The sequence below is a fragment of the Prionailurus viverrinus genome, chromosome B3 (assembly GCF_022837055.1).
Source record: "Prionailurus viverrinus isolate Anna chromosome B3, UM_Priviv_1.0, whole genome shotgun sequence".
NCBI lineage: Eukaryota > Metazoa > Chordata > Mammalia > Carnivora > Felidae > Prionailurus > Prionailurus viverrinus.
This window is the reverse complement of record NC_062566.1, coordinates 37,742,243-37,767,455: the sequence shown is the minus strand read 5'-3', so window position 1 is coordinate 37,767,455 and position 25,213 is coordinate 37,742,243. Positions and strand designations below refer to the sequence as shown.

Here is a 25,213-nt window from a genome sequence, read left to right as displayed (position 1 = left end):
TTTTTTTTTTTTGAGAGGGAGCCTCCAGGAGATGGAGGGAAGGATTAATTAGATTTGTACTTTACATCCAACACACCTGTAAAGGGATTTGTATGTCTACAAGGGATTATAGCTTTTTAACCAGGTTTATAATTATGGTATTAGGAGGATTCATGCATTATATGGAACTTCTCAACCTTTAAAAATAGGGCAATGAGAAGAATAAATTTGTTTGCTGGAAATAAATTGAACATAATGGTCCCATTATGGGAAAACATTATGTTATAGTCTAAATAGAAAAAAAAGGCTTTTCATAGATAAACATAATCCAATAAAAATAAATCAGTGAAGTGGTTAAAACATGAGAGTGGAGAATATTTTAACCGTAGAAATGGCCCATCTGGACAAGTATGTCGCATTTGTTTTTATTCTTATTCAGGTAGTCTTTTCATCAGCACTCTTACTAGTCAGGAATGAATCTACCTGCCTCTTGAAATACTTTTGCCTTTGTTACACTAGCTTTGAGTCTCCTGCTTCAGTTACTTTGGCTGTAGTCATAACCATTACAAGACATTATATGTCCTAAATCTTCATTGATGTGATTACAGGGTTTACTGTTCTGTTTTCAAATGGAATGGGATGATGGAGAAGATGGAAAATAAAAAGCAGCACTGTATTATGTGGTACTGCTTTGGTCACAAGTAACAAACTGAATTGAGCTAGGTTAAGTGAAAGAGGGGGGTTTTAGAATAAGGATACAGGTGTGTCTTTAGAAACCCAAATGCAAGGACAAAGTGGCCCTGGGGAAGGGACAGGAGCTGGAGATGAGGAAGGGAACTCTTACCGATGTTCATTACAAGCCATGTGTGATACAAATGTCAGTAAATTCAGAAGAAAGCTGATCGAAGGCACGTAGAAATCTATGTAGTGTAACACTTTACACTGGAGCCTGGAGTATGATAAGGCTTCGTTGTATTCTTTGGAAAAATCCTGCTCATAAGAAATTCATACAGTATAAGAAGAAAAAATGCTCTAAAATCCTGATAAGCAGTGGTGATCCTAACTATTTTGATAAACATCCTTCTAGATGAGTCTTAGGACATCTAGGAACACACACACACACACACACACACACACACACACACACACACAAATGGAATCATACTGTGCATGGTTGTTCACCTGTTTCACGTGGATATCTTTTCATATCAATACATACAAACCTCAGTCGTTATTTTCAGTATCTGTATGGTTTATTTAACCTGGCTCCTATTTGTGAACCTTTAGGGCATTGACTTGTTTTCTCTGTTAATTACGGTGCTATATATATCCATCTCTCTGCTTACACAATTAACTACCCGTAAATTCTTAGGGGTAGCATTGCTGGATCAAAGAATATGTCATTTTACATGTGGACAAAATTATGTAAGTGGTGGACTACATCGTGAACTATGTCTATAACATTGGCTGTGGTCAGTCTTTAACATCTCTATCAATTTGATAGGTTAAAAAATCCTCCATTTTCTAAACCTGTATGTTTTCATTGTTAGTGTAGTTGATTATCTTCTCATATGTTTATTGCTATTATGATTCCTTTTTGAAAATGCTTATTTTGAGAGAGCATGTGCTGTTGCAGGAAGCCTGACACGGGGATAGATCTCACGAACTGTGAGATCATGACTTGAGCGGAAATCAAGAGTTAATTGTCTACTTAACCAACTGAGCCACCTAGGCGCCCTGTATTAGGATTCTTCTCTTAATGAAAGCTTATTAATCGTCTTTGTCCATGTTGACAGGACTATTTTCTTACTGCTTCATTTTTTTTGCTTAATAAGGAAAGTAGCCTTTATATGTCTGCTGTATAAATATTGTACCTAGTTTCTTACTTTACTTTTTGATGAAAATACCACCTTTTGTTCTTTGTTTTTATTTTTGACACATTTTTGCCATTCACAAATTTGAAATTTTAAAAAATTCACCCAGCCAGATGTCTCACTCCTTTATAGTTTCAGTTTTTGATGTCCTGTTTAGAAAGAGCTTTTCTGGGTGGCTCGGTCAGTTAAGCATCTGACTTGGGCTCAGGTCATTATCTCACAGTTGGTGAGTTCGAGCCCTGCCCTGGGTCAGGCTTTGTGAGTTCGAACCCCATGTCAGACTCTGTGCTGACAGTTCAGAGCCTGCTTCAGATTCTGTGTCTCCCTCTTTCTCTAACCCTTCCCTGCTCACATGTCATGTGTGTGTGTGTGTGTCTGTCTGTCTCTCTCTCAATAATATATGAACATTAAAAAAATTTTTTTTATAAGCTTTTCTGTCCCTGTGGTATAAAATTATTTGTTTATATATTCTTCTAGGACTCATGATTCTACCTGGAGTTTGGTTTTTTTTTTTATAACCAGAGAGGTAGAGATCTAGATTTTTTCTTTCTCCCAAATAGCTAACCAACACCTTTTATTAACTAGTCTTACATAACTACCCAGGTATGATTACATGTACCTGGGTCTATTTCATATAAGTACTTCGTTCTTGAGTTGAATGTTTATCCTGTTTCAAGGATTCACATATATGTTCTTACTCAGATACCTGTTTGTTAACTGTGGCTATGAGCCATTTTGATTTGGACAGTCGATGATGGTGCTTCTCTGCTTCAGACTGGGTTCCCAGGGACTGGGGTGCTAAATGGTCAGTTGTGAATGGCTCTGAGAATCGGGAATAAGATGGGAACAGTTGAAGCAAGAAGGGACCACTTGATAGACACGTTCGAGGAGCTGAGTAGGAAAAGGGTGAATGAGACCAGAAAGGCTCCTGTAAGCTAATTTTTAAAAAGGAGAGAAGTGCCTGATTTTTGTTCTAAACACTGGTGGGGCAAGTGGGTGGGGAGATGTATACATTTGGTCTTTGTTTAAATTCAAAACCATTAAGGATTTTTACCACAGGGAAGGGGAGGAATGAGTTTTTGCCTCTTTGCCAACAGTAACATAATTTTGGTCTTTGAAATAACTGTCTTGGGACCTCAATTCCCTGTTGGTAAAGAAAATTCCCAGCCCATGTGTTGGAGCGGAAATTCATTGTTTCCTGAGTTATTTCCTTTCATGCTTAGTATGGGGGGAAATGACCAAATGTATAGATGGAGAATTGTCCCCCCCCCGAAACTGACATCTATAATATCACTTGATTCTGATGATTTCTACTGTTTTAGGTATTGCTGCTGAAGGCTTCTCCGATGCTTTAGGATATCTTCAGGGAAATCAACTCTTTACATAAACTGAGAATTTTGGTGAGTCCTTTAAAAATATATATCTTCTTTAAAAAACAAATGTTGGGGCACCTGGGTGGCTCAGTTGGTTGAGAGTCCAACTTCGGCTCAGGTCATGATCTCATGGTTCTTGGGTTCAAGCCCTGCCTCCGGCTCAGTGCTGACAGCTCAGAGCCTGGAGCCTGCTTCAGATTCTTTGTCTCTCCCTCTGCCCCTCTCCCGCTTGTACTTGGTCTCTCTCTCAAAAATAAACATTAAAAAAACATTTAGGTGCTTAATTACTTTTCAGAGAGAGAGAGAGAGGCTCAGCGCTGAGCCTGATAAGGGGCTCGATCTCCTGAACCACGGGATCATGACTTGAGCTGAAATTGGGAGTTGGACATTTAGTTGACTGAGCCACCCCGTGATCCCTAAAAAATATATCCTCTTATTGGGACCCTTGGGTGGCTCATTTGGTTAAGCATCTGACTTAAGCTCAGGTCATGATCTCACGGTTCATGGGTTTGAGCCCTGCATCGAACTCTGTGCTGACAGAGCCTGCTTCAGATTCTCTGTTTTCCTCTCTTTCTGCACCTCCTCTGTGTGCGCGTGTTCTCTCTCTCTCTCAAAATTAAACATTTTAAAAAAAGATTAAAAAAAGATGTATCTTCTTACCAATTAGCCACTCCCCTGCATTGATAAAACTTAGTGTGGAAACATTGTCACTTAGCCTGTCTCATTTGATATTTTCTGAGGCAGGCCTGTGTAGCTAGCTGTCTGGTCTTACTACTTAAATTGCTGTTTGTTTTTTGTACCTCGTAGTTGGGTGGGGTGAGGATGGGAGCCTGGAAGAATGGATAAGTAGCTGTTTTTTAACCTTACGGCATGAATTCTCATTTATTCACACTTGTTTGCTTTATAAACGTTTGATTTTTGAAGTGTTTGATAAGGAACGTAGAAAATTCTAGTAGTCGTTGCACTGTGAAACTGCTTGGTGGTTCTTGGAGCCCTCCAGGGATGGCACACAATTGCTCTAACATGAAATGAACTTGGGTTATAGATTATGGGTTTTGCACTCTGATTGTCCCAGATGGGGCTGCACAGTCCCAAGTTCCCTCGGCAGGGACAAAAGGCAGGTCCTCGGTGTCCTTGGATTGACATTTGACAGGTTAAGAGGGATTGGCTGTGCCCCTCTTCTCAAAAACCGTATTGTGGCACATCAGGCTTACTGGTTCTGTTTCTGACCAGCTGCACAACTGGGGACAAGCTGATCTTTGCCAATTTTCGTATCTTCATCTGTAAAACGTGTGGGCTGGCCCCAATTAGTCGTTCCCACACTTTGAGATTTTGTGGAACAGGAAAAAAAAAAACTTCATGACCAATTTCTAGTATATGTTTTTGGCTATGTATATATAAAGTTGATCATTATTAAAGCTGGATGAGTGTGTGAGTCTTCACTATTCTTATATCCTATACTATTTTGCTTCAGAATTTTTCATCATTAAAGATTTGGAAAAAAAAAAAAAAACCTTCGCATCTAACATCTCATGAAAAAACAGATACTTTAACACTGAAAAAGTAGGAATGTCCTACGTTTGTCTTTAGATGGCATGCGCTTAGCATTTTCATACATGAAAATTCTCTTCTGCTTACACCTCTTTGTCATTTCCCTGCTGACCTGCGACTGTTAGCCATGAACTAGCCAGCACTTGGCTGAAGACTGGCATTTGGGAAATTTTGGCATGCCTGACTGATGGCTAAGGGCTGTTCTGCCTCTAAAACTGTCTCATTCCTTTGAAGCAGGATAGAACTGTACTGTAGTCCACAATAGCTCTTGCGAGAAAATGCCGTGACAGCCTAGTTGAATTGAGAGGTGAGGTCAAACAGAAGAGAAGGGACCATTCTCTTGGGAAACCCAAATAAAAATGGCTGATTCACATGAACATGCAATTGAGCCGTGAGCTATCTTGCAGTCATTGTAAACATAATTTTGACGGGATCTTAAGTTGTTGGATAAAAGGATACAGAATCCTCCTTTCTCACCATGGTGGGCAGCCCCCCGGCCAGGTAGTATCTGACAGATGAGTGTGCCCCTCCAGTGTGGGGACGCTGAGAGGCAGGAGTGCAGTGGGCTGAATGCCTGCCTGCAGGGAGACCAGTGCTTACAGTCTGTGTGAGGAGCGGAGGACTGGGGAGGGGTGGAGGGCACGGCCCAGAGTTCGGCGCTAAGGGCAGTGGGATCGCGTGTATAGGGGATAGGAAAGGGTAAGGGAGCTCTCCTGCTCAGGAACCATTTGGTTGTCCTGGTGTTGCGTGTTGTCCTTGGAGGACCTACAGGTCCTGTTTGGTTAAGGGGCTTGGGCCCAGAGGGCAGGAAGCACCTCAGACATAAGCCTTTCCCTGGGTTCCAGATCCGAGAGCAGTGAGCCGAGTGCTTTCTTAGGCCATGGCCATACAGAAGGGAAAACTGGGCTTTCCATTTACTTCTCCTTGGGGTGTATGGCTGTGACTGGGGGCAGGGTGGGTGGAGAACAGGGGCAATAGTGGACTGAATCACTAGGAGAGGAAAATACTGTGGGGAAGGAGCAGTAATAACACCTATTTCGAGATGCCTACATAATCCTGGCTGCTTTTGAAAGCTCTGTGAAATCATACTGTGGCCAACATTGATAGGAACACAGTGGTTCAGTCCTTTGGAATTCCTCCCCTGGTGATTCCTTTAACATTCCTATTTTCTGGCAACTTAAATGAAATTTGACAGACTTACCTCGTTGTTTTCCCTTCCGTCAACCCTTCTCTTGGTTTACTGCCTGATTTGTATGTTTCATTTGGCTTGCTTTCTGAGGATATTTATTTCACTATCCTTTTTAGGAAAAAGCTATATCAAACAACAGCAACATTTGTCTTAAATGTATACGAATACGAGAAATTATCTGAAATCTTGACACTGCTGAAAGTGTCTAAAGTCATGAAGAAATGCTAGCAGAAGCTTTTATTTTGACATAAACCAGAGAGGGGAGAATTGCTTTAAGGGATGTGGGCCAGGCTGAGGCTGAATACAATTTAATGAATGAAAAATCAAATCAATCAATCATGTTCTGAGTATTTCAGAAGGCCAAGCACTGCTGGGCGAGATCTTGTAGGGGTGAACGTTGAGAATTGGAGATAGCCATGCTTCACAGGAATAAACGTGTGCTCTTAACGGGTTATGTGCATGAGAGAGGAGAGAAATTGATAAAGTGTTTGGGGGGGGGGGCACATATGACAAATGACTTGTTTAACGTTTTACTTAATGACTCGTGATGTATTCTGGATTTAAGAATAGATGTAATATTCTGAACTTATCTCCATTTTCCCTGCAGGCTTGTAAGAAAAATATTTAAAAACCAATTTTAAATGAAAAACACTGTTTCTGACTCTCTGGGAATCGTTAATTCCCAGTGCTGTTTAGGGGAGGTCTTGAATCGGTAAAATTCAAAGCAGGATCTGCATAGCTCTTTGTCATTATCAGTCCCTTAAAAGCTCTGACGTCAGGAAAGGTGAGTTCCGATGCTTATTTTTCCTCATTAAAAATGTAATCTGTTAGGCACTTTTGTCTTCCTGCCATCCTCCATTATTAGCTGGATTCTTTAGATTACTCTGCTGGTTGACTGGAGGCATTGCCACTTGCTCACCCCCCTGTGGGCTCCCTGAGTGGCTGGGAGTCCTAATTAGCATCATCCTAATTAGCATCACATCCTTGATCAGGGTTCCCTGTCATGTGCGAGGCTCCTCACTCTGCTGTCTGTGCTTAGTAAATGTTTCAGAACAACAACAATTTCCAGATTGTGTTTCATTAAACTTAGGAATTCACGGGTATAATAGAATGTGCTGTTTCTGTATGCTTTTTGACTAATGAGGCTCATCACTTAATCTCTTTCAAGGTTAGCCCTGTGGAGAGCTCAAGATTTGAGCCTTTTCTAAGAATTGATCGTCATTCCCGAACTTAACGGCTCTGGAATATTTGTGTCTGCGTTGAAATAGTCTCCTATAGAACACAAACCTTTAAAACTCCCATAGTTTAGCTATGAAGTCCCATATTCTGAAGACCTAAAATCATCAACAAAGCCTTTCTGTTTATAACAAATCGGAATTGGACAGCTTTTCAGACCAGAAAATAACTAGTCTACTCGCAGAGTTTAAACATGACTTTAAGCATGCTGCAGGCCAGCTTAAGCGTGCTGCGAGGACTCAACACAGCACCGTGAAGCCTGCTGTAAGTTGAGAAAAAACCTACAGCTGTGATCTAAACATTAGTCTTCTGGAGGATCTTGCCTGTCATATAATGTTAGTCGAAGTAATGCATGCAAATGGCTAACAGTGGAAAACATTCCAGAACGGCTTGTAATGAAAGCAATAGGGTTTTACTTTACCTCTTCCTTCACTTAGTCTTGATTTCTCAGAAGCAACCACCTTTTTTTTTTTTTTTTTTTCTCCCCTGCAGATCATTTTTACTTTTGTGGCTTGGACATGTATAAATACTCTGCTAGCAGCACCTTTTCTCACTTGATCAGTTTTAAGAGCTGTTGATGGTGTCTTGTTGTGATTGCTGATGAGCTCACTCTGACCATCCCCCTTCTCCCTTCCTCCCTGCAGCTGATTAGCATTGTCAGTCCCATAGCTGTCTCCTCCCTGCCCCCTCCCTGCCCCCTCAGCAACCTCCTCCAACCTTGTTCTGTCTCCTCCATAGGCTGTTTCTTGTTGACCCCCTCCCCCCACCATCATCTACCTCTCCATTTGGGGCAGCTGTACCTTTGATTTTCTAATGCTCCACGTTGGTGATATTTATATTCTCTCGTTTAGTACGGGCTTCCGTGGTTTACCTGTGACTTGATTCTGAATGTTAAATGCAAGAAGCAGCATTTACTCTGTTGGGATGAGGGTAGCAGCTGTTGCCATCACAGCCCAGTTACGTGGTGAGATTATAGTCCTTCCTCTCTGGGGCCTGATGTCCCCATACCTTGGCACCTCTGTGGAGCATGTTTGAATGGATTCTCCCTTTTAGGTGGTAACAGCCATCTTGGGCACGGCCTCAAGTTTTCCTAGCTTCTCAGTCTTCCCGTCCTTCCGAGGAACCAGCTTTCTGTTTGGAGGTCTTAGTCCCGTTGCCCCCCACCCTCCACCTTCAACCCAGAACCGTCTAAATTCTCAGGGTATGCTGCCTACCCCTAAGCCAGTGCTGATGGCCTGGAAAAGCTAATCAGTGTTAATACTGTTGGAAAAATGGCTTCAGGCTCTGGTGTCTCAGAAGAGGTAATCACCTTGGTCTTTAAAATTAGCCTTCATTTATTGAGGATCTGGTGTGTGAGGCACCTAGGCATTTGAGGCCTGGTGTTTGCACAAATGCTCACACCAGCCCTTTGGAACAGAAAAATTACCATGGACACTGCTTCCATGAAGAAGTTGAGATCTAGATCAGAGACTGATCCAAGGCCTCCCCTGGGAAGTCCTTCTTAGATCCTGGGCTGGGTGGGGGGGTATGGTGTCAGCTGTGGTTTCCTAGGTGAGAAAAGACTTATCTGCCATGTCATGGACACTTTTTTCAACGGACCCTCCCCCCACCCCGAGAAAATGGCTGCTGTTTTAAGGAAAACCAGCCCTGCTTAATTCCACCCTCATCCTTGTTGTGGGTATGCTGTGTGGCCAAGAATTCATTATGCAGAAGTCTGTGACTGGAAATGGCACTCTGCTTACCTACTCAGTGTTCCCTTTGTGAACTTGAAGCGAGACAGGGACTTCCTACTCAACCCTGCTGGTAAATAGGGAAAAGGTGCTTTGTCAATGGTGTTGGTGGGTTTAGAGAGTTTTTTAGAGCCTGGAGTATACCTGTGGGAGTCTGGTACATTTGATCCTCTTAATGTATATTGTGTTTTGGTGGCTCTTTTAGAAGAGAGTTTGGGAAGACCATCACATTTACGTTTAACACTTCATTTTCTTATGAATGTGGCGGTCTGGGTAAATCTTTCCCTTCACCTGTGTTTGGTGGATTACGCTTCTGGTCCTGACCAGGTGGATGGCAGGTGCCCAAAGCAGGCGGCTCCCTTACACGGCGTTGGGCTTCCTCTTCTCCAGCTGCTTGCTCTCCTCATGATGCAGACCTGGGTAAGGTGGAACAAGCAGTCTCTCCTCAAACCTGTCTTGAGTTGGTCGTCTGCTTTCTAGGCAAATAGCTCATGGACGAGTGGTTGGCGTTATTCTTTGTCACTTTGCTCAGTGAAGGCGGTAGTAGCATTAACGTCTTCAGTCGAAGTGCAAACAGTGCTTACTTTCCAAACCTCTAGACCTACTCACTTTGTGCTCTCAAGTACGTAGTGAATGAAAGGGAAGTCGGTTGAGCTGCACCTCATTTACATATGGGAGAGTTGTTTAGCCTTAGCGAGGTCCAGTCTTAATGCACAGATAGGGGTCAATATTTACCTTGTTGCAATGGTTACAGAAGTAATCTCTCCTGCTTTGAGACTTAGTAGTGATACGCAGTCCAAGGTGACCCTAGTAAGAACTTCTAATGATCCAATTCTGGCTGACTATTTTTAATTTTTATATTTACTGACTGACTGTAAGGAGAGGATAGGGTGCTAAGCAGGTAGGGTTGTAATCTGGGTGAGACCTTTTTGGTTCCATTCTACAAAGATCACTAATCCTCACAGTTATAGAGGTGACTTGACCTTTGTGTAAAAGTGACTTACTTGGACAGTTTAAATCTTGATCAAAATTTTATCCCATGGTTGGAAATGGAGCTTCTAGAAGAGTGGGACTGAACCCAACCCTTTAGCAAGAGAAGGGAAGAAGGGCTTTGTATTACCTTTGTATTACCTGATGCTAAATAGTCCCCAAATTAGTTACATATTCTTCCATTTATTTACCTCTAAGTAGTGAAAACGATTCTATCTCCCCTGTAGGACACCATTTGGCTCCAGGCATCGGGGTCATGCAGGATGCGTGGTTCATTTTGCCAGCGCTTTGGAAAGTTTGATGCAGGCCCCGGGACATGACCTTTGTGAAAGTGAGGCCTCGTCTCCTTGGTTGGCCACTGTTCTCAGACGTTTGGATTCAGAGGAAGCATATTCAGTTTTCTGAACTAGGAAGGACAAATACAGATCAACACCGCACAGTATAACGACGTGGGCCTTGTTCTCTTGGGTCTCCACACTCCACAGGTGCAGAGGCATCTGACCAATGAGCAGGTGGAGAGGAAGTTTGGAGGAAGGAGCTATATCTAAGGGGGTAGAGTAGGTTTCCAAGAGAAAGCAGCATTTATTTCTGAGTGAATTGGTTTCAGTTTTGCCCCTTCCAGCAGAACAGACTATAAGCCACAGTGGGTTAAGCAAGAGAGAAGGTGGTGTTTTCTCACCTGGAATAGAAGTCCCGAGATGGGCTGCTTAGGGCTGGCAGGGGCGTGGGCTCCTTGCAGGGTAAGTAAAATTTCACATCTTACTTGGAGGTAAACTTCTTAAAATTTTTTTTGAGGGTATGAAAAGTGAGGTAAACTTTTATTTTTAAAAAATCTTTTTCAATGTTTACTTATTTTTGAGAGGCAGAGACAGAGTGTGAACGGGGGAGGGGCAGAGAGAGAGGGAGACACAGAATCTGAAGCAGGCTCCGGGCTCGGAACTGTCAGCACAGAGCCCAACGTGGGGCTCGAACTCCCAGACTGCGAGGTCATGACCTGAGCCGAAGTCGGATGCTTAACTGATTGATCCACCCAGTCACCTGGGGATAAACTTTTAAAACCAGCACTTAAAGCAAGAAACCCTCGGAGACAAAATTGCTCCTGAACATCCCATGGGAAGATGCCCCATGAGGGGCTGGTATTGTCTCTCCTGGTCAGTCCAACAGAGCAGGCTTTTCTCTGAGCTCTGGGAGAGCTTGCTGCTAAGTCATTGGTGCTTTTGTTTAAGGCCCACGTTGTAAACAGTAGAGCGGCTTGGGCATCCAGGTAGGACCCCAAGAGAAACCTAGTTCCCTGGGTTTTGCTCAGTGTCTGAAAGTTCTTATGTCCCTTCCGTGGTCTTTCTAGGACTTGCTTGCTCTCTGAGTGGGAGTGGAATTGCCTGCCGGATTGATTATTTATACCTTTTCTTATGGAGGCTTTGAAACCCATGCAAAAGCGAAGAGAATTTTATAGTGAACTATATGTCCACCATCCTGGTTCAACAAGGATTAATCCTAGTCTTGTTTCATCTGTACCCTTCTTTCTTCCCACTCCTGATTTTGAAACACCTCTTTGCTATTTTATTCTATCAGTATTTCAGTATATGTCTCTCCAAGGTAAGACTTAGACCATGTCACACTAAAAACATAAAAATTACCAATATTTCCTTAATGTCAATAAATATCAAATTAATGTTTGACTTTTCTCAGTTGTCCCACATCCTTTTTGTTTGTTTCTTTATTTGAATTAGGATCCAAACGAGGCTTCCATGTGGCAATTGACTGATGAAGGAGTCAGTCCAGATCAGAAGAAGATTAGAGACCCATCTCCCCCACCCCCCTGTGATTTGTTTGTTGAAGAAACTGGATTGTTGGTCCTTTAGAGTAGAAAGCCTGAGAATGATCTCCCTCCCCTATCGACAGACATATGACAGTGTTGAGGGATATTTTTACTCGTCACATTGTAGGGAGGCTTGCTGGCATCTAGTGGGTAGAGGCTTAGGATGTTGCTAAAATCCTATGGGACACAGGACAGCCCTCCACAGCAAAGGATTATCTGGCCTACAATGTCAGTAGTGCTGAGGTGGAGAAACTAGGCTGTGGAATTTCCCATACTGTGGATTTTAATGACTTCTTCTCTCTGGTGCTGTTTAACCTGTTTCTCTGTTCCTTGTGTTTTTTATGATTTGTTAAAGCTTAGGTTTTGGTCACATTCAGATCCAGATGTTTGTTTCCGTCTTGTCAAGCCTACATCAAACGTAGGCTGTGTATTTTCATTAAATTCATAGTCACGAATGGTCTCACTCTTTTGTGATGTTGGCGGTCGTTGATCATTGCCTGTATCTTTTCGTTCATTAGTGATTGTGAAATAGTGGTTGTCAGTTCTATCATTCCTTCCTTATTTATATATGAGAATAGTTAAAGAGAAGTTTCATGGCAATTGTGTGTTTACCTTGAGGTTCATAGAAGCAAGGATCAAGGCTTGATATTCCCTATATTTTCAAATACACTGGGTTCCCTGGTGGCATCCTCCAAAAGTGATCCCTGAAGTTTTATTTTTTGTTTTGTTGTTGTTGTTGTTGTTTTGGTGTAAATATAATTTGATGCATTTCAATGTAATCTCCTTACTGATATTCAAATTGTGCCAATTCTGGCCAGCAGAAACTAACTCAAGTTGGCTGCCAAATCCTTTTGGACAAGATTTGAGGTTTTTTTCTTCTTCTTTAGTATCCTTTCTGGTGTGACACAGTGTCACAGGCTTGTCTTACCTGGTTCCTACTCCCGAGTTAGATCTGCCACTTTTCCAAGGAACTCTGGTTCCGTTGAGTATTTAAAAGGCACAGTGTAGAAACTAAGAATGTTTATTCTCATTGGATTCATCGTTGTTTCTGAATCTTTTCAGTGGACCAAACTAGGGAATACGTGTATATATGTGTATTTGTGTTTGTGTATCTTATATATAAACGTAAAACCAATTATTCGTATAGATACTTCTAAGTAAAATTGAGGTATAGAGGGTTCTACTTGATCACTTTTATATCTATGTTCTTTCTTCACCACCACCCCCCCACCCTCACCCAGGTCTCAGTGATCCCATATTTTTTCATTTGCTGTATCTCATGATATGTCATACACAACAGACTTAGTTGTAAAGATGTTTGGAATAGTTCTTACCTCTGTGATTGTGCCACCAGCTGTATATATAGTTAAGTTCATTGTTTGATTTCATTTCTGGTTTTGGGAGATTCCCTTTTCAATTGAATTTTGTGCAATTTTGTCATGGTTTCCAAGTCTCATCTACAACGTGAGGAATATTCAGAGGGGTTTGATTTTACCCTTTTTGCCTTGCCGTCCTGTTTCCTCCCTCCCCATATGTGCCATTTGAAAAAAATACGGTTTGTCTTTGCGCTATCTTCTTCTTTATTTAAGTTTATTTGGAGAAAGAGAGGACAGGATGGGCAGAGAGAGAGGGAGAGAACCTCGAGCAGGCTCCGCGCTGTCAGCATGGAACCCAGTGTGGGGCTTGAACTCGCAAACTGCAACATCATGACCTGAGCTGAAGTTGGACGCTTAGCCGCCTGAGCCACCCAGCGCCCCCGTGCAATTTTTTTTTATACTAGCAATTATGTGTGTGCTTTCATATTTACATATCCCTCCCTTTTTCAGTACACAATAGTATACTGTACATATTTTACCTACCTTTTTCGCTTAATTTATCCTGGCTCTTGGCCAGAGTAGTGCACAGAGATAATCCACACACATTTGCACAGCTGCCCAGTCCTCCAATGTGTGAGTTTGCTCTTACTTTCACAGCCTGCCCTGTTGGTGGGCGTGTGTGGTTTTTCATCTTTCACTATTATGAATAGTGCTGTGTGGAATAGCCTTGGGCACCCTTAAAATTATTTTTCTTTTCTAACTTTATGGAAGTTAACTGTGTATATAATGTGGCTCCTTTTATGAAGAGAGAGAAGGATGTCTGCAAGCTGGTGGGATGAAGCAAACTCTGGAACGAAAAAGGGAAGTTAGGTCTGGGAGAAATAGAGAAGCGCTTTTGGGCAGAATAGACATTCTGTCTTCAAGTAGAAGAAATCAGGCTTAGGAAGCCTGGTGGAATCCAGGTTTTCACCACCAGTGTTGCCTGGCCAAAGTCATTCAGTGTTACACTTCAGGGCAGGAGTTGGCAATCTTTCCCGGCAGAGAACCCAGGCTGTAAATATTTTGAGCTACCATCTCTGTTGCAGCTTCTAAAGTCGGTGTCGGAGTACAAAAAGCAGCCATAGATAATTTGTAAATAAATAAGCGTGGCTGTGTTCCAATCAAAGTAGAGTTGGGCGCTGAACTTTGGATTTCATACAGTTCTCATGTATTATGAAATAGGATTCTTTTGGATTTTTCTCCCCCAACCATTTAAAAATGCAAGAGTCATTCTTGGCTTGTTGCCCATAGTTTGCCAACCTCTGATCTGGGCATTTGGGAGCCGTAGAAAGTTCTTGAGCCCAGGAAGGACCTCCTCAAAACGATTATGGACATTGGATCAAAGAGGACTCCATCAGAGGGGAGGAGCCCAGGCTTTTCAGGAGGCTGGCTGTTGATGGTCTCCATGTGGATATAATTGGAAGGTGTCAGTGGGAGAGGGAATGGATTTCTTCTTTTTGTATTACCTGAGATGAGAGAATTATTGAGAAGCATGGACCTCATTATATTGTTTGATAGGGAATTTGCTTTATGTATAAAATTGGTACTCTTTAATCTTCCATCGGTTATATACAAAGAGAGAGCCATAATCCTCATTGCACATTGTGTGAGGGTGAGGGCAGAGTCATCTCATTCCTGCTTCTATTTCCCACCCTCACCCCATCAAGAAACCCAACACTGAGCCCATTCACCAGTGATCCTGTTGTGTCAGCTGCCTTGTACCTCTCGTTTTCCTGCGACATTTGCAGCTGACTGTTGAGAAAACAGTATTTTGTTTGTGGGAGGAAAATCAAAGACGACACAAATGAAAAAATGCATTTTCATATAATGGAAATTACTAGAGCAACTTTTAAAATGTCACTGCAGATTAATGCAGACAAGGAGGAGCTGAATATATTAGAAAGTAGGTCAAGTTACCTCATGTTTATGAATGAGGTGAATTACAGTGTGGGTTTAGGTTTATAAAATTGTGTGATACTATGGTTTATAGGAATTACCCTAGCCCAAATGATATTATGGCAAAGTATAATTAAAATAAATTGAGTTTGTTTCTTGATCCTTTGTGGCTCGGTATTTTATACCTAATATTTTATGAATTTAATAAACTAGAGAAAGTGATGAGCTTCTTGTTACTGCTCACATATCCTGTACTAGACACAGAATCTACTTGAGGGAGTTAAAGCTAAAGTAGATTTAATGCAGAGGATGAGTGCTTCCAGAATCCTTGGAAGGTGTGGAGGTGGAATTGGCTCTAGGTAAAGCCTCTAGGATACCCCCACACCCCCAGAACCATTTTCTCCTACCAGAACTAGGAAAACTGCCAAGGCTGTGGGAAGCTGTCGAATTAGGAACCCAGTATTTGAGATGCTGGCTCCTTCCCTGTGCCTTCTCTGCCAAGAGACCTTGCGTTTTGTAAATGCCCTAACACCCTGCCTCTTTCCCCAAGACTCACTTCCAAACCAAAGTTGCCTGTGAGCCCATCTCATTCGTGGAGAGAGTCTGTCACATTGGACTCCAGAGCTGCAAAGGAAGCTGGGCAATATGCAGTGTTGGGCTGTCCAGCCTCTCCCTGCTTTGAGTGAGCCAATCCCCTGAATTGCCTCAGTCTTCATTTTCAGGAAATGCCGCTTGAGAGATGCATGCTGCCACAGGTAGGCCTTTGAGGGATGGTATGTCAGAATCTCCCTTCCTTGGACACACAGGATACGTTTTGATAGACTTACAAATGAGGCTAATAAATGGTGTAATGTGTCACCTTGCCACTTGTGTGGTTAGTTAATCTGTATTACTTAATAGTGTTACTGATAGCCTAGAGAACTCAGTAAGGAAACATTTACCATACCATTTCAAGAAAATCTTTTTTGGGGTTGGAATTATTGGAATACTAGGAAAGGAACTCCTGTAGATTAATAGTAAAAACTTCAGGGATGGTGGAATCCAGGCCTAGAGAACATATTTTCTCCACGAAGGATGGTAGGTCAAAATACCGTGATGATCATTCATTACTTGAGCATTCGTTGTGCTAACCCAAGTGGAAGGACAATGGTAAGGCTTTTGTTCACCACGGTATTGCCATCTAACTTCCTCACTATCACATTCTTCTATGAGTGTTTACTTGGGCACCCCCTCTTTCATCTGGTTAGGAATAGTCATGCCCAAGGAAATGAGTAGATGGAGTACTTCAGACAGGAGGTCGTTGATTTTGAAGTTGGGAAGACCTGGGTACAAATCTTAATTCCACCACCTACTAGAATTAAAAATATTGGCAAAACTTAGTTTTCTGTACCTATGTCTTCTGTTGAGAATGGAATTAATAATAATGTTCAGCACAAGCCTGCCATGGTCAATGTTCATGCTGGGCTGTGGCTGTCAGTGTGGAGGCATCCCTGTCACTGATTGGACTGCCCTCTGCCTTTTTCTTATCTCCTGATGAATTTTCCATGTGGTTATGGTGCTGCTGTGTCTGCACAGTAGTAATTTGCTCATCCTTGGTCATGGGTCCCTTGGACGTTGCAGACGTTGCTTTTCTTTTTTGTATTTGAAGGCTTTTTCTTGCCCTTCAAGCACCCTTGGATTTCTCTCAAGACTCTTTCCTACGTGGAAAAGATCTCTCTTAGTGCTTAATAGGCATCAGAGCCATCATGGGGTCACAGAAGTCATGGTAGCTTTTTATTTGTCATTCAGACATCTGGAGCTCCTCCTGAGATTTGAAAGGTTGATGGTGGCCTGCCTGCGTGACTCCTCCTTCTTAATTAGATTACTGATGCCATTTCAGTGATGGTTTTACACTAAAGTGGCCTTAATTCCGTTGCCTCTGCATGTTTTTTCTTCACTCCATCTCTCCTTGGACTCCCCCGCAGTCCCTAATGTGAAGCCAGTTGCAGTAGTTGGGAGCATATAGGCCTCTCTTCTTCAACAAGCCTCCAGAATGGCCATAGCTTAGTAGAGTTTTAGGAAAACATAAGGAATAATAAAAGGTTCAGAAACAGCCTTCCACACCGTCATGTGCCAAGTGAGTTTCCATAGTGTTTCTCATTTGATTTTTATCTGTATTTTGGTCTTCTTTCCTTTGGGTTTATTTGACTCCTTGGTGAAGCCATCCTGACTCTCTCTGGGCCCTGTGCACACGTGTGTGCTTGTGTGTGCATATGTGTCTCCCTGTCCCTGAGTAGGCCCACTGCTCCACCCTTTCTGAGTTTACTGTCAGCACCCCATAGACACTGGGCTTCACATTTACTGTGTGGAATTGAGTAAAGTGGAATCGGGTCCTGGTGTGACACATCACACCAAGAACCCCTCCCTGAATGACTGTGAGGAAGTATGTCTGTCTTCTTGCTCTTTAACGTCTAACCTCAAGGACCTTGACCTGCTTATAATTTTGTGCAAACCCTATGTGACATTTTTGTTAAACGCTCGCCCAGGATTTGAGTGATCTGTTTAATACTTGTATATATTTGAAGGTTGGTGTTTGTGTTAAAAATTAGGTTGGCCTGTCCTCCCTCCCCATCTAATAGATTCCTTCATCAAACACTTATTGAGCATCTACAAAATGCCAGGCATTCTGCTGGATCTTAGGGCATTGTTGCTAGCAAGATAGAGATGGGAAATACTATAGTTTAGTTGGCACAGAGGGTTTAAGATAGAGTTGAAAGTAGGTCTTGTAATATGTAGTGTAGATATCTAGTGTAGACTTTTTCCTAAGAGCAGTCAGAATCCTTTAAATGGTTAAGGCTGAGGAGGATCTAGTCTGAAACCTTTAGGAAGGCCACTGAGTGAGATGTGGAGTGTGTATTCAAGGGTAGTAAGAGTACAAGTGGGGAGCTCAGTGGGAAGCTGTTGTAATTTGGGCAGGAATGATGGCATCCTACGAGAAAACCAATTTGAGAGAGTCTTAGGAGGTCGTAGTCAAGACTTGGGTGGTTGGATGTGAGAGCGCAGGAGAGGCTCAGGTCAAGGCTAAGTGTCTCTTTTCTGGCTTTGGCATTTGGGTGGATGCCAGTTCCCCTGAAGTCAGGAATGCAGGAGGGAGGGGAGCTAGTTTGAGAGCAATGGTAGCAGGGAAGAAGTGATGAGTTTATTTTCAAAGAAGGTGATAAGCTTATGAAAGGGCTTGAAGATACAACTAGACTTGGATAAGGAGGGCAGAGGACAGATCTGCAGAGCTGATGGATGCAAGTCGTGAGAGCAGATGAGATCCACCACACAAGGGTGTACAGAAGAGGGGCTGGGAAAGAACTTTTGGACCATGAGGTTTAAGCGAGGAAGAGAGATTATGGGGGAGACTGAACAGGAGTAGGTCAGACAGAATGGGAGAATCTGCTGGAGTGGCTGCTGGTGTCCACTGCTGTCCACACAGGTAAGGACTGGAGAGGGAGTGCCTGAATACCCTTGGCAGTGCTCAACAGAAGCCAGATGAGGAATAGGGTGAGTATTCAAGGTCTGTCCGTGGAGAGCACTCTTGCAGGAACGGTGGCTATGTGGGATAGGCTGGGCCGGTGCAGTCAGTCTGCAGGGTTTGTGGGCTTGTGGTGATGGCACCTGCTCTAGGGGCGGATGAAGAGTTTAGTATAGAGGGATGCCCCTTGTGTCCTTCATTCTTGCCGTGTTTATTGCTCTGTTACACATCTCCCCCCCCCCCACCCCGCCAATACTCAGAAAAATGTTTAAAGACTCACACAGTTCCAGAAATGCTGGAAGTACAGCCCAAAGAATGATTCCTTGAACCATCTGATGCCCTAATGCATGATCACCTCCAATTACTTTTACTGTAAAAGGACCTCCTTGAACCTAGCCACAGTGCAATCGTCTAAACTGCTACCACGTAATCCTCAGATGCTATTGTGTCACATGTCCCTTGCACATCCTTTAAAGCAGGAGGATCATGTTCAGAATCATTTGTGGCAGTTACTTGTCACATATCTTTTGTCTTCATTAGTCAGGACAGTCTGTGAATCTTTGCTGGACTTTGATGATTGAGACCCATTTGAAGATAAAGGCCAGGTATTTTGTAGTGTATCCCTCCATTTAGGTTGTGTCTTGCCTCATGGTTAAATTCATGTGTTGCGTCTTGGGCATGAATATCACAGAAATGATGCTCTGTGGTTTTTGCATCCTGTCCTGTGGTGCACAATCCAGATGTGTCTCAGTATTGATGATGCTCCTGTCATCCCACATTTGATGTGCTGTTGGCCAGGTTTTGCCTCTGAAAAGGTTTTCTCCCCTTGTTCTTATGAATAACTATTTTGTAGGGAAGTACTTTGGAGCTAACTTGGGAGCTATCTCATTTCTCCTCAAATGTTTATTGATTCATTGATTGATGTTGGTATGGACTCACGTTTTCATATTGCATTTCTTAAGGTAGGTCTGTTACTATCATTTTGGTGTTTAAATTGTTCTTGATTTGGCCAGTGGGAGCCCTTTCAAACTGGTTTCTGTGTCCTTTTGACACATCTCCATCATTCTTTGAGCAATTCTTTACTTAATACGATGTGCAGTGTTTATCTTAAAACTTCCCTTAGCTCATCCCTACAATCAGTTCTTTCTCTGTGGAGCCCTGGTAGCTTGCATTAGAGAGAGGTAATTTGAAGCCAAGATCTTGGCCCTGGTGTGTGCTTTGATATTGGGCTATCCTCCGTCCCAGGCCTTCTCAGTGGACAGAGCTAGGGAATACATAAGATTGTTGTTATTCACAGCAGTTACAGTCTACATTGTCTGAGGAAATACTGAATTAGTGAACGTTGAACCATTGCTCCTTGGGGAAATACAGGGTCAGGTTCTTGCCAGTCTCTGGTCACAACATTTTTAGCTGATCAATACATTACCTTGTTTTATGTGTGTTTCTATTTAAATAAGCCATATTTAATATATGTTGAATCACTCACATTGAACTCAGTCGCCAACAGCCCTCAGGCCCAATTGCAGTTTATCTAACCTACTCATTCCCTACGTAAGGCACATCGCAGTCTTCCTGGGCCTAGGAACACTCGACCGTGTTCCACCACACTTGGGCCAATTTGAACAGCTAAATCATCAACAAAAACATGAAAATGCAAATATCTTGACCCTATATCAACCACAAAAATGATGCTTGTTTAGTCTGAGCGCTGAAACCAAAAGGCAGAACATCCTCTTGTTGGACCTCAGCTGGACTGTGTGTGTTAGATGACTCCATTTTGCCACTTGGCTTGTGTCCACAAATATCGAGGAACGTGCTGTTGGGATTACCGATAAATTTTAGCAGGGAGGTGAATTTGCAAATACAGAATCTGCGAATAGTGGGGATTAACTGTGTATCTATCTTTGCGTGCACACATCACTGCTAAGCCCACACAGCTGTTCTCTGTGTATCTCTGCGTGTGTGCAGGTGGTTCTTTTCATCTATCTGTCTTGAAAACCATGAATTCACACCAGTATTTTAAATTCCAGTGTAACACCATGGAGTCTCTTGTAGTTTTTCTCTGTTCTAGGACACCATGGCACCTCCCCCCCCCCCCCCCCCACCGACACACACACCTTGCTTGACACCTCTTTCCCACATAATGACTTGTAAGCTGATTTCTTCTGGAGGGGAAAGGTTGGTGGGGGGGCAAGGAAGGGAATGGAGGTAATTATATCTTATTATCTCATTCATATTCTATATTCCAATTTAAGATAGGCAGATATTAAAATATTGATGAAGCCTCCTTTTCATCCCATAATTAGATATAATCCAAGGATCATCAAAAGTTTGAGGAAGAAAAAAAAACCCAACCCTTTTAAAGCTGATGAGTGGTGCCGGAATTGAAAAGTGACTTGATACTATTGACTTAGGGCAGCGCCATGCCACCGATCGTAGGTCATACCGGAGCCCCAGGATTACATCCTGCCTTGTAGGCTCACTCTGTCAAGACACTTGGAGGTCTCTGCCTCCACCCACGAACAGAGTCCCTGGAGGGTGGGGACTACATTAGTTGCTCGTTACTGTATCACTAAAGCTTTGCAGTATGAAGCAAATGGTGCGCATTGGTGACATTGTTTGACCACATCTCGCCAAGCAGTTGCCCAGCCTTTCAAAGCCTTTCCTTGTCTTGTAATTTTCTTGACTCTTTCCCTTGAGTTTCTCAGGAAGCTCATCCCCTTACTCCCTGTGGGACCCTTCCATGCTCTCTCAAACCAGAGGGAGCATTCTTGAATGAGCGTCTGATGGCTTGGGAGAGTTTGTGTAACTTCGTGCCTAGCGTCCGCTTTGGAGTTGAAGAAAGAAGCTTTGGATTTCCAGTTGTACCACTTACTGGCTGTGTGGTCAGGAGTGAGTCGTGGGCCTTACCCCAATCAATTTACTAATCAGTGAAATGGAGATGAGCAATGACTGCCTCACATGATTTTGGGGAGGATTAAATGAGGCAGTGTTTTGGAAGGACTTGGCACCATGGCTGTACTTAATCAGTGTTGGCAAACATGTCGGTGGTGGATCATTATTGATCTGTCACTGAGGTAGGTCATCTTTTTCACAGTGTAGACCCTTCCTCTCACTTGATGAGCTCAGAATTGTAGTAGAGGTCTGTTCTCCTGCGTAGTGCAGGTATCTGACCACAGCCGTGCCATGCACCTACCCCGTCTCATGTGCCGCAATATTCTGCACCTGGTAGACAGTAGCTGTCTTTTGATTGGTCATTGAACAGTCCCCCTTCATGCGCACACCTCTCTACCTGGCCTCGTCTTGCTAGTAATTTGCTTCCCTTTTATCAGAGAGCTGGGAGATGCTGGTTATTTTTTCCAACCTTCCTTCTTATGATGATGATGAATCAATACTCTCTATGATGTGGTCGATGCCATGGTCTGCTGCTGCTAGGAAGTGTTCTTTCCCAGGTTTTCTCCCTGACATAAGTGCTGCCCTTGGTCCCCGGTGGACTCTCAGGCTCTCTTTAAACGAAGAAGTGGCTGCATAATTGCCGTCTGTTTTTACCCTTGAGCATGACGGCAACAAATGCCAAGAAGTTCTTAGCCAGGTCATCAGGGTGTTTTATCTTCTAGCCCTGGATCTTCATGGGAAGGACTTTGAGCAACTGGTTTGGGTTTTGGAAAACCGCGGCAGCCTGACCTGCAATGGAAATGAGTCTGCCTGCCCGTGAGACTTTTTTCCCCTCATCTTCCAATGGAAAAGCACTTTATTAAAAATAAGCATGCTCTTTGAAATGTCTTCTCACTCTTTTGGACTGACTTACACACTTAATAGGTGCTATCTACTGGGTTGATTTTTTTTTTTTTATCAATATCTCTTCTGTCATGCTGGGACGATTTTCTATTACATGGAAATGTTGGTGTTGTGAGGATCCAGCATTGGATTTAACTCCTTAGCTCAAAATGATATTCTAGGCTTATTACCCAATCTCCTTCTTGAAGATTTGAAATCATTTGCCTGAGGTAGAACTGGAAAGAAGTGTGCTGCTTTGGGAGATAAATGACCAGCATTCAGAAATGTGTAGATGGGGGCGCCTGGGTGGCTCAGTCGGTTGAGCGTCCGACTTCGCTCAGGTCACGATCTCGCGGTCCGTGAGTTCGAGCCCCGCATCAGGCTCTGTGCTGGCAGCTCAGAGCCTGGAGCCTGCTTCGGATTCTGTGTCTCCCTGTCTCTTTGGCCCTCCCCCTGTTCATGCTCTGTCTCTCTCTGTCTCAAAGATAAATAAATGTTAAAAAAAAAAATTAAAAAAAAAGAAATGTGTAGATGGTCGCAGGGGCTGTAAGTAATAGTAAAGAACCAAAGCTCAGGGCTCAGGCTTTGGAGTTCACGTCCTGGCTCTGTCTGTCACTCATTAGTTCCATGACCATGGGTCATACTTTGTTGTCTCTTTCCCTCAGTTTACTCACATATAAAGTGCGTTTAATGGTTTTATTTTAGTACTTACCTTCACAGGGTTGTTGTAAGATGTATATAAGAGGGAATACATAACATTAAGAATATGGTAGGCCATATAGGCATGTCAGTGAATGTATATCATTGTTCTTAGGAACATACGTTGGTGCCTTTCCATATAAGTTGTGCTACACAGGGGCAGAAATTAACATTCCATCTTCAATAAATATTTATAATGGTCAACTTACACTCTGGCTCCTTTAAAGTAAGCAAAGCTATATATGCAAAGTGTGGCATGGACAAGTGGTCCTGTGTCCTACAAAGCTACTTGTAGTTGACGTGGAGCAAATGGAGCTCAGACATGGCTGGCAAGAATGTAAAATGGTACAATACTTTTGGAAAATGGTTGGACGTTTTCTTCAGTTATTTGTGTCCTACCTAGGCTTTAATTAAAAAATCGAACTCTCTTGGAGCGCCTGGGTTGCTCAGTCGGTTGAGCATCTGACTTGAGCTTAGGTCATGATCTCACAGTTCATGGGTTTGAGACCCGCGTTGGGCTCTGTGCTGACAGCTCAGAGCCTGGAGCCTGCTCCAGATTCTGTGTCTTCTTCTCTCTCTCTCTCTGCCCCTCCTCTGCTCATACCCCATAAATCTCTCTCTCAAAAAATTAACAAACATTAAAAAAATTTTTTTTAAAAATCAAACTCTCTTAATTGAAAAAATGTCGTCATAGATTTGATGGTAAGTGGTATGATAGAACTTTTTTTTTTCTGGATAAACAATTTGCCCAGTACCACTTTTTGAATAAACCTACCACCTATCCTGTGTCACAGACCTACCCTTTGGTATTTACCCAAGAGAAATGTAAGCTATGTCCTTAAAATGACTTGTATGTGGAGGCCAGAGGCAGGACAGTGGACACATGCACCTGTTACTATGAGCTTTATTGATAATAGTCCCAAATTGGAAACCTGAGGTGTCCATTTGAGGATCAGTAAAGTGTGCTATGTCCATTCAAGAGAATACGACTTCACGGTAAAAAGAAACGAACTATTGGTGTGTGTAGCAACATGGGTGGCTCTCAAAATAATGCCACTTGAATGAAGCCAGACCAAAAAAGTACATGCTACGTGATTCCTTTCACGTAAGAGTCTAGAAACCACAAACTAATGTATGGTGATGGGAAACAGATCCCTGGTTGCCTGAGGACTGTAGAAAGTGACATTTCGCAGTGAGGGCTTTCCAGGGGGTACAGGAAAACTTTGGGGGAGTAATGGGTATGTTCTTTAGCTTCATAGTCTTGATCATCTCACAGGTATACGTAAAAATTCATATCCTTTAAATATGTGTATTTTATTTTCAGTAAGGCTTTAATAAAAATATATTAGTTACTGCATACCATGGGCCCAATTTTTAAAAACATTTGTTTTGCAATGGTATGACATTCATCAGCTAGCTTAAAAAACATTTGCTCAATTGTTTATAAGCTGTTTAGTTTTCCCTTGGAATTTATAGTGCCTTATTAGAATTTTTCGAACACTGTGCCCACTTTTATGAGTTTTGATCAAATCCTCTGTGACAGATAGAAGCATGTGCATTACTGCACTGTCCTTCTAATTAGCCATTACAGCATCTAAATGTTCTAAACTTTTCTGCAGGCTTGATTTTGCTGCTTAGAATTCTAAAATAGGCTCTCTTTCTGATTTTGTCTGTATTCCCTTTCCTTCTCTCCACCTCACCACCCTTCCACCTTGCTGCTGAAAAGAGCATTTCCTCCTCCACTGTAAAAAGGGATGTGAAGGAAGCCACCTTTTTGTTGTGATCAGACTTAATAAGTTCAGTTTGTCAAAATTAGTTTAATGAGGATAACAGTTCATTTTTATCAAAAGTCAGTTAAAAATGAGGATCGTAAAATCCTACAACATGCTCAACCTAAAACATGCGAACTTAAATTTGGACTTGAGGTTAATGTGGACTTACGGGGTGCTAGGGTGGCTCAGTTGATTGTCCAACTCTCGATTTAAGCTCAGGTCATAATCTCATGGTTTGTGAGTTGGAACCACATGCCAGGCGCTGTGCTGATGACGCAGAGCCTCCTTGGGATCCTTTCTCTCCCTTTCTCTTAGCCCCTCCCCTGCTCACTCTCTGTCTCTGTCTCTCAAAAGTAAATAAATAAACAAACAAAACCGCTTAAACAAATTTAAGAACATTCTGTGTAGGCTTACCAGTCAATAATAGGTGTAGCATACCCCCGGGAGAGCTACTTCAATTTGGCAAGTTGGTTA

General features: G+C 42.7%; 1 protein-coding gene across 4 annotated transcripts in view; it reads left to right on the top strand.

The window, feature by feature from the left end:
* TLN2 (talin 2) overlaps positions 1-25,213 on the top strand; it is a 456,802-nt gene that overhangs the window by 175,473 nt on the left and 256,116 nt on the right. For 3 of the 4 annotated variants that reach the window (XR_007153041.1, XM_047863103.1, XM_047863105.1), the window contains exon 3: positions 3,176-3,253. The exons of the other annotated variant lie outside the window; for it this stretch is intronic. The gene's annotated coding sequence lies outside the window, so the exon portion shown is untranslated. The remainder of the gene's footprint in view (positions 1-3,175; positions 3,254-25,213) is intronic. 4 annotated transcript variants of the gene reach the window in all.